An 11011-nucleotide genomic window follows, 5' to 3' on the forward strand; every position below is an offset into this window, starting at 1 on the left:
CCGACAACCAAGATACTGCAGACAGGGAGGCTTTTCTATTTCCAACTCTTCTAAGAAGAAGATGGTTGAGAGGTTCTTTCAAACTCATCCTTGCCAGAAGGGCTCTTGGGACTCTGCACCGTCTCAAGTCCATCTGCTTGAAAACCCCATGCCTTCTGCTCCTGTGACATGATAAATATTGGGAATCTTATAAGGCTTTCTATCTCTCTGAGATCAACCTAGGATACAATGCACATATCTTATCACGAGGTGGATTACTAAACCTACCTGAGGTTCTACTGTTCACTCCCCCTCTTGGAAACTGGCCTGGGGGAGTAGAGCATACCATCTGTCCCTCCTCTCAAGGACTTACCACTTCTGAGCTGCTCTTCTCTGACTTGCCCCACCCTCCTTTCCCATGGATTCTTCCTCTAGTCGAGATATGAGGTCGTCTGCTTCTTTGTCTATTTTACACAGAAGTTTAAAATAAATGTGATGCCTAAAATACTAAAACGGTATTTCAGAGTGCAGATCTTGAAATTAAAAAGCCTACACTCTATGGCTTAAAGGCATTGTCCATCAGGACTGCGAGCTCTGCCACGGGCTCCAAAAGCTTAACTAGAAATTCCCAAGGCAAAAACTAACTTTGACCTCTGTACTGCTGTGGTGTTAATTATCTAAACCAATGACCATAGGCGCAGTTCTAGCTCCTTCCTGGATTAAAGTAGGAAGGATGAAAAGGGTCATCAAATAATAGGACTTTCCAGGAACAACAAACACATTAAATATTAAATGTAAAAATTTTAACTTAAAAAACACATTAAATGTTAAATTTCACGAATGTAAATATGTGGATTCTACCTTAAATTGAATTGGGGAGAATCCTTCTAAGATTTATATAAAAATACAGGTAGCCAGATTTAACCAAAGTACCTATTAAGAAGGATATACTTTGTATGGAAGTGTTTACTATACATCAAAACTTCATAAAGCAGTAATAATTAAGATCATGTGGTATTGGCAAGGGATGTGTTTGTGATATATATATTCTCCATAAAACAGATTAAATGATGTAGTAGCAAGACAATTATGAATATGGACATTTATTACAAAAGATCAGTGAAGAAAAAGTGGCCTTTGTTGCAATCATGTGTGCCAATCCATCTCATTGAGTGTGTGTTAGTTCGGGTTGACTAGAGAAACAAATCCAGAGAAATCATATGTGTGTAATAGAGAACTTTATATCAAAGAGTCATTGTATATAAAGAAAACATCCCCGCCCAGTCCAGATCAAGTCCATAAGTCTGATATTCGTCCATATATCCAATACCAGTCTATAATTTCCTCTTCAGACACACACAACACATGCAATTATTTCGAATGCAGGAAGATCACAGGCCAGTGGGTGGAAAGTCTTCTGGTTGTGGAAGCATCTAAACACTGGCATGGGTCTTCATGTGGCTCCTCCATCTCCAGGGCTCTGGTTCCATCAGGGTCTCCATGTGGCTTGTCACCAGGAAGACAAGCAGAGAGTCCATCTGTGTCCCACCTCCAGCAAGCTATTTATCTCCTTAGCGCCTCCAATGAGGTCATCAAGCTGCGACCTGATTGACAGGCTAAACTCCAACCCTTCACTCCTAATAGTCTCAAGTTGACACCAGATTAAGTAATGATCACAGAGTGTCTTCCTCTTGTTTGCAAATACTATTTACCAAATGTGATAACTTTCTCCAGGATCTAGTCCCTTCTGAAATGTGTAAAGTTATCTGGAGAAAAATTAACCTAACCTAATCATCGTTTCTTGAGATAACAGATGATACCATTTTAACTGGATTTACTTAGATATTTCATGATTTCATTAGAACTCCATTATTGGGTTATTGTTGTTGCTATACGTGCTATAAAGTAGGTTCTGACTGATAGCAACCCTATGTATATAACAGAATGAAACACCACCCAGTTCTATGCCGTTATCCCCATGCTTGAGCCCAGTACTGCAGTTATTGAGGAAATGCATTTCATTGAGTGTCTTCCCCTGTTTTACTAACCATTTTCCCAGCATAATGGTCTGCTCCAGAAACTAGCCCCTCTTGACAGCATGTCCACAGTACATGAGACAGTCTTGACATTGTGCTTCTAAGGAACATTCTATGAAGTATATATATATATATATGGAGAGAGAGAGAGCTATATATCTAGATATAGTTCAATCAAAACAGATTTGTTTGTTCACAAACAGTTCATGGTATGTTCACCATTCATTGCCAACACCATAATTCAAATGCATCAATTCTTGGAGCTTCCTGACTCATTGGTCAACTTTTGCACCCATATAAGTCAATTGAAAATATTATGGCTTAGGTCAGGCACATCTTTGTCCTCAGAGTAATATCTTTGTGGTTTTGTTTTGTTTTGTTTTCTTAAACGTTCAGTAAAAGTCTTTCTCAGCAGATTTTTCCAGTTTGACATGTGACTTGATTTCCCGTCTGCTATTTCCATTGGTATTGATTGCAGAGCCAATAAAAGTGAAATTGCTGATAAAGTCAATTTTCCCACCTTTATCATCATGATGGTTATTTGGTCTAATTATGAGAAGCTTTGTTTTCTTTATGTTGAGGTGTAATCCATACTGAAGGTTTTAGTCTTTGATATTCATCAACAAATGCTTCAAATCCTCTTCATTTTCAGCAGGTAAAATGTACTATCTACATATCACAGATTATTACTGAGACTTTCTCCAATCTTATTGCCATATCCTTCTTCAAATAGATTTAGCAGATTATTTGTTGAATATACAGGTTGAATAAGTATGGAGAAAGGATACAACCTGGATTAACACTTTTCTTAATTTTAAACCAAGCAGCTCCTTTGTTTGTTTCCAATGACTGCCTCTTGGTCTATGTACAGGTTCTGAATGAGTGCAATGAAAAAATCTCATTCTTTGTGATATTTTCTATACTTTGTTGTAATGGATACTTTCAAGTACTTTGCATATTCAACATAGCACAAGTAAACATCTCTTTGATAGTCTCTGCCTTTCACCAAGAGCCATCTGACATAAGCAATGATATTCCTCATTCAACATCGGTTTCTGAATCCAGCTTGAATTTTTGACAATTCTTAGTTAATGTATTATTACAACAAGTAGTTATTTGTTATTTGATTTTTCACAATACTTCAGAGAAATTTTAGTTGTTTTAATTATGCTGTTTGATATTTTCTGTATTCTGTTGGATTGCCTTTATTTAGAGTGGACAAAAATGTGGATCTATTCTAATAGTTTGGTGAAAATTCTTGGTAGAGATAAGTGAATATTTCCCAACATTGCATATATTTGGATTATTATTTATGCCTTTTTGTTTATTTGCTTGTTTATTTTTAGCAGTTGTTCTAAGAATATTAATATTTACCTTAACCTATCACAGTCTATTTTCAAAGAGTATTTTAATTTCTTCCCTCATAATTTGTACTATTGTCATGTTCACATTTTACTTCTATACATTTTAAAAACTCTAGGATACACTTTTTTTAATTTAATACCTATATACTCGAGTATAAGCCGACCCAAATATCAGCTGAGACACCCAATTTTCCCACAAAAACTGCACAAAAATGTGCTGAACAACTCGGCTTATACATGAGTATATTCAGTAGTCAATTATTTTTAAGTGATTAAAAGGTATAAGTTACTTTTATATTTACCCGCATATTTATCATTTTGAGTGTACTTCATTCCCTGGTATAAGTCTAAATTTTTAGCATCATTTTCTTCTACCTGAAAATTTTATTTTAACTTTTCTTCCCACCCTCCACCCCCGCCCACCCCGAATAGAGGTCTGCTGATAATACATTCTCAGAGTCTTTGCTTTCTGAAAATTCATCTTCATGTTTAAAAGAATTTTTTTTTGGGGGGGTGTTAAAAAAAACTAGATAAACAAGCTTACTTTTTATCCTCTCATTACATCCAAGATGTTTCTCCATTATTTTCTGGCTTGCATAGTGTCTGTGACTAGGCTGCTATCATCTTATCTTGGTGGCTCTGTAGATAGCATATCTTTTTCTCTGTGGCTGTTTAAAGATTGTTCTCTTTATCACTGGCTTTCAACCATTTTCATAATGTACTACAACATGTTATGTGTGTGGTTTGTATATACAGTTTGAAATAAGTTGAGGTTCTTAGACTTGTAGACGTACAGATTTGATCAAAAGTGGAAAATTTTCTCTGCACACTACTCTGCCCCACTTCTCTTCTCTCCTGAGGCTGCAATTAGACATTGTATTAGGCTGCTTGACATTAGGTGGACACTGTTTTAATTAAAAAACAAAACAAAACCAAAAAACCTCCATGCTTTACTAAGGTATTTCTATTATATATTTAAATTTACTTAATTTCTAAAATATCTCATCATTTTAATCTCATCAAATGTAAATTTTTCTACAGACAAGATAATTTTCACCTCTTATACATTTTATATTGTCTATTATTCTTTTTATACTGTTTACCTGTACCTAACTGAACATATGAATACTTATAATTATTGCTTTAAAGACTTTTTGTTCTACTTTTATCAGATCTTTTATATCTGGCTGTTTCAGTTGATTGATTTTTATATTAGTTTTAAGTCAAAATTTTCTCCTTCATTGCTTTCTTATTAATATTCTATTGTATTCTGGAAAATATGAGTTTTATATTACTACATTTTGGATTGTGTTGAGTTCCTTTAAAAAGTATTCTAGCCTATTTTAACATGCATGACTTAAAGATTCTTGAAATCAATTGGAATTTTTACAGATTGCATTTAACATATCTTATGGTATTTCCAGGGAACCTTATTACAGTTAGACTAAGTTAGTTCTAATCATAAGGCAGATCTTAAGTAGTGCTCTATCCAGTGCCCAATAAATTACATTGTCTTTACATTGCTAAGTTGTCAACATAAACTATCCCCAGTACTTCATATATTTTAAAAATTATTCTGACCCTGTATTCACTGTGGAGCTCTAGTTACCAGCGGCCTGGTGCCTGGGCTACACCAGCCATCACCACCCATACTGCGTGGTCCCTGCTGTGGACAGCCACCATCTGCCATCTGCCCATGACTCTTGCCACCCTGGCCCACCTACTGGTCTGGTCCAGCCCTGTGAAACTCTCGCTGGCCAGCCCCAATCCCACCACATCCCTGCTTGTGTGGCCCAGACCCGTGCTACCCTGCTGGCCTAGCCACGATGGCCTGGCATAATACAGCTCTGCAGCTTGCCTATAACTGCTGGGCCCACCCACCATCTGTGGCTTCCCACTGCCACCAGACCCCATACCACAGCAGCTTCCCATATAATTGGCCTGCACACTGCCACCCTCACTTCCAGCAACTGCCCTGCCCACATTGCCTGAGAAAATCACCTGACATGCCCTCCAAATAGGTAATCCTGGCTACTTTGGGATAGTAAAACCCTAGTGAGATAAAGCAGCAGCCTGATTCCCAAGCACAGCTGGCTACAGGTAGTTCTTAGAACCATTCTTACTAGCTTCCCAGAAAGAAAATTCAGGCTCCTGGACTCCTGGTAAAATGTCGCCAAGCTCCATCAGAATGACACACAGACAACAACTCGTATCAGCAACCTCTACCCAAAATCAAGAGATACAAAATGCAATGTCATTGGAGGCACTGAACCTATCAACATTCATAGAAAAAGCAGACATTGTTCTGCCACAGAAATACATCTTCAGAAGGCTGATTAGACTCCTACGTGATATGAGGGAATAAATTAATAAAAAAGGATGAACTAATAGAGAAGCTAGAGTTCACATATTAAAGGGAAATACAAAAATAAAGGAGCAAGGCAACAGAATCAAAGAACAAGATAAGAGACTTCACCAACAGAATAGAAGAAGTAGAGAATCATATTAGCGATCTCAAAGATAGCCAAGCAGATTTCAACAAAGGGAAAAGAAAATCAAATAAAATAATCTAAGAAGCTCACGAAAACTTGAGAACAATGATAGTATGAACAGGAACAACATTCAAATAATTGGGATACCAGAAAAGACACAATGAAGAAATCAACAGCAAAAATAGTGAGGAAATTCCTGGAAGAAAACATCCCCAATTTAATGAATGAAAAACAGAAAATCATTCAGGAGGCAGAGAGGACACAAATTAGACTGAACCCCAAGAAGAATTCACCAGGGCATATAGTAGTCAAATTATCCAAATTTGAGGAAAATGAGAAAAACTTAAGTGCAGCTAGAGAAAAAAAGGTAGTCACCTCTAAGGGTACTCAGATAAAAATATGCTCCAACTTTTCAGCAGCCACCATGAAGAAGAGGAGAGTGGACTAGCTTCTTCTAAAACTTGAAAGAGAATAATGGCAACCCAAGAATCCTCTATTCCACCAAACTCTCCATCAAAATAGTTTTCCTGGACAAGAGAATACGTTAAAAGAAACTACACACACACATACCCAACACACTGAAAAGGAGGTAGACAGGAAAATACCTAACATAAAAAGTACAAAATGACAACAAAAATCCACAGATGGATATAAAAACTGTGAACATCAATATGCTTAATTCACCCATTAAAAGACAAAAGCTAGCAGACTAGATTAAAAAACATACCGTGTTTCCCTGAAAATAAGACATACCCATTAAATAAGCCAATGCAGGATTTCTAAGCATTTGTGTAATATAAGCCATACCCAGAAAATAAGACATAGTGATAGGCATGGCTCTGCAGTGTACCAGCGCAGAGCAGTTATGAAGATAGGCAGCCCTTCTCATCTGCCCCATCGTGACAGCCGCTATCTCAGAGGCGACTGGAGAGGTGCGGGCAGCCCCATCAAAAAGGTAGGCTCCCCCTGTCAGGTCCTCTGTGCGTGTTGCAAGCTGAGGCACAGAGGGAGACATCGAAAGTGAAAGTAAAAGTCTCCCCAGTGAAGTGAGGAGCAGGACGCTCTGCTGTAGGCATTGTGTGTCCTCAGGGGAAGGAAGGCAAGCTGTGACTTCTGTTCTACTTAGCACTGTGGGTCGATGTTCCAGAAGAAGGAGACTTAACTATATTTGAATAAATGTAGATTGTTGTACCATACTTAATAAAAATAAGACATCCCCTGAAAATAAGCCATAGTGTGTCTTCTTGAGTAAAAATAAATATAAGACAGTGTCTTATTTGGGGGGAAACATGGTAACCGATCAATCTATTGTCTTCAAGGCACATATCAAGCTCACAGACAAAAATAGGTTGCAAATTAAAGGCTGGTAAAAAGTATAACAAGCAAACTAATTTTAAAAAAAGATGGAGTTGTAATCCTAATCTCTGTCAAAATTGATCTCAAGGTACAAGTCATAACAAGAGATAAAAAATACACACTATATAATTCTTAAGGGTTCAGTAGATCAAAAACCAGTAAGCATCATAAATATACATGCTCCCAATGAGACACCAACGAAATTCGTCAAATTCTTCAAAAAATGCAAAAGGAAATCACAAGTTCAAAAATCATAGTAGGTGACTTCAAAACACTGCTCTCCAAGACAGATATATCAATGGGAAAAAAGCTCAACAAGGAGGCTATAGAATTATAGAACTAAGCTCTATAATCAGGCAACTCGACCTGATAGACATACTGAATATTCTCGAGTATAAGCTAACCCAAACATCAGCCAGGTACCTAATTTTACCACAAAAACAGCATTAAAAATACGCTGAAAATCTCGTCTTATACACAGGTATATAGAGCTCTCCACATAAATGCAAAAAACAAAATAATCACACTCTTTTTAAGTGCACATGGCATGTATTCAAAAATAGACCACATGCTGGGACACAAGTCAAGGCTGAGTAAACTCAACCATATAAAGGTTATTCACCATAACACTGGAATTCAACAGAAGGACGATTAGAAAAAAACAATGGTAAACAATTGGAGGACGAACAACTTTTTTCTTCAAAATGAGTGGGTACCGGCCCAAATTAGGAATTTTTAAGAAATTAATGAGAATAACAATATAATGTACCTAAACCTATGGGGTACAGCACAAACAGTTATCAAAGGGTGTTTGATAGCAATGAATGAACATATGAAGAAGGAAGAGAAACTTCGTTGATACTCTATCATAAAAGCTCCAACAATTAGAACTCTGAACAGAATAATCCTTTTACTAGCAAAAGAAAACAAATAATAAAAATTAGGATAGAGGTACTTACCTGGCAGGGGAGATACCATGATCACGAAGGTGGTTTTCCCAGGGCAAGGCTTATCCATTGCACTCCGGATGTGCTGACCCCTGCGATTTCCCCAAATGTGGGAAACTCTACTGCATTGAAAAGAAAAAAGAAATTAGGATAGAGATAAATGTGAGGGAAAACAGAAAATAATACCCCAAAAAATCAAAGCTTGTTCTTAGAAAGGATTAACAGAATCAACAAACCACCACTGGCAAGCCTAACCAAAGATATGACAGAGCAGACATCAATATCTAGGATGAGGGATGAAACGGGAAATTACAATGGATTCTAATAAAATTAAATGATTAATTACACAGTACTACAAAGGTCTGTACTCCAATGAATACAACAACTTGGAAGACATGGACAAATACTTGGAAAAACAATCCCTCCCCAGATTATCCCATACAGATGTCAAGAAGCTGAATAGACCCATAACAAAAGAAGAAATAGGGAAAGTTATTAAGACACTACCACCTGAAAAAAGTCCCAGCTCAGGTGGCATCACAGGAGAATTTCCTCAAGTATTCAGGGGATAGCTGACACCATTTCTACTCCAGCTCTTCCAGAGCACAGAAAAGAACATCAAACTTCCAAACTCATTCTGTGAAGCTAGGATAATACGGATACCAAAACTGGGCAAGGATCCCACAAGAACAGAAAACTACAGACCAATATCTCTAATGAACATTGACACAAAATTCCTTAACGAAAATTTGACCAATAGAATACAAAACTATATAAAATAAATAATTCAACATGACTAAGTGGGATTCATACCAGGGATGCAGGGATGGTTCAACATCCAAAAGTCCATTAACATTATCCATCACATTGACAAGGAACAGGATTAAGAACCACATGATGTTATCAAAGGATGCAGAAAAAGCATGTGACAATATTCAACCATTCCTAATTAAGACATGTAAGAAGATAAGATTGAAAGGAAATTACCTCAATATAATACAAGCTATATATGAAAAATCAACAGCCAGCATTATAATCAATGGCGAAAGACTAAACAATCCCACTGAAAAAGAGGACCAGACAAGGTCTCCCTAGCCCTACTTTTATTCAACATCGTTCTAGAGGTTCTAGCTAATACCATAAGACAACAGAAGGAGATCAAAGTATACGTCTGAGGAAAGAAGAAGTGAAGTTATCATTATTTTCAGATGATATGATTCTATATATTGAAAAACCCAAAAGTTCCACAATAGGAGTGCTGGAAGCAACAGAGGAATATGGTAGAGTGGCAGGATAAAAGATTGACAAACAGAAGTCAATTGGATTGCTAACTACATCAAATAAGATCACAGAAAAGGAGATCAAGAATGTTGTACCCTTCACAATATCCAAAGATGAATTGAGATATCTAGGGACATAACTAACCAAAAAAACAAATGATCTTTACAAGGAAAACCACAGAACATTATGACAAGAAACAAAAAGAAGCCGTCACAAATGGAAGAATATCACATACTCGTGAACAGGAAGATTCAATACTGTAACAATGCCTGTGTTAGTCTGGGTTGACTAGAGAAACAAATCCAGAGACACTCATGTATATGTAAGAGAGGATTTTTTATATCAAAAAGTAATTATGCATCAATAAAACATCCCAGCCCAGTCCACATCAAGTCCATAAGTTCAAAATTAGCCTATAAGTCTGAGATTAGCCCATGAATTCCTCTTCAAACTCAAATAGCACATGCAATGATGCTGAATCCAGGAAGATCACAGGCTGGTGGGTGGAAAGTCCTGTGGGTCCAATGGCAGTGGACACATCTCTGGGGTTCTGGCTATCATCAGTGTGGCTCCATGTGGCTTGTCAACAGGAAGGTGAAGCAGAGAGAGAATGTGCTGCCTGCCTCCAGAGAGCCATGTAACTCGGTCACACCTCCAAATGAGATCATAAAGCTGTGACCTGCTTAACAGGCTAAACCCCACCCCTTTACTCTTAATACGCTCAAGTTGACAGGAGATTATGTAACTGCCACAATGTCAATCCTAGCCAGGGCACTGTATAAGTTCAATGCAATCATGATACAAATACCAGAATCTTTTTTCAAAGAAATGGAAAACGTGATTAGCAACTTCAAATGGAAAGGGAAGAAGCCTATAATTAGCAAAGAACTCCTCAGGAAAAATAATAAAGTCAGATGGCTTGCATTACCTGACTTTGAAACGAATTATACAGTTACAGTTCTCAAAACAGCATGGTTCTAGTATAATGACAGATACACGGACCAATGGATAGGAACAGAAAACTCATAACTAAAATCAGCACCATACAGACAACTGATCTTTGATATGAGCCCCAAAAGCATCAAATGGAAAGTGGGTTCCCTCTTTAACAAATGGTGCTGGAAAAACTGGATATATACCAAAGAAAAAGGAAGCCAAGACCCTTTCCTCACTCCATTTACAAGAACAAATTCGAAGTGGAATCCAGACCTCGAGGTAAAACTCCAAACTATTAGGATCATCAATGAGAGAATTTGGAGAAACCTAAGAAACCGGGCGCAGGGATACATGGGCTACTAAAAATAAAGAAGGATACACACACAGAGGAACCAAAACAGAAAAGCGGGACATACTAAGATAAAACACCTGCGTACATTGGAAGACTTCATCAAGACAGTAATAAGAGAGCCCACAGACTGGGAAAAGATCTTTAGCAATGTCATATCAGACACAGGACTTATTACTAAAAGCTCCAAAATTCTGTAACCTTACTATAACAAATAGCGAATTGCCTACTGAGGAAGTGGGCAAAAGACCTGAACAGAAGATTCACAAGG

General features: G+C 37.4%; 1 pseudogene; it reads left to right on the plus strand.

Moving 5' to 3' along the window:
• Window positions 1-8178: 8178 nt before the first annotated feature.
• LOC115869059 lies at window positions 8179-8305 on the plus strand (annotated as a pseudogene).
• Window positions 8306-11011: the final 2706 nt, after the last annotated feature.

The sequence above is a fragment of the Echinops telfairi genome, unplaced genomic scaffold, assembly GCF_000313985.2.
Source record: "Echinops telfairi isolate 266 unplaced genomic scaffold, ASM31398v2 ScPeMD7_1;HRSCAF=3_0, whole genome shotgun sequence".
Lineage (NCBI taxonomy): Eukaryota > Metazoa > Chordata > Mammalia > Afrosoricida > Tenrecidae > Echinops > Echinops telfairi.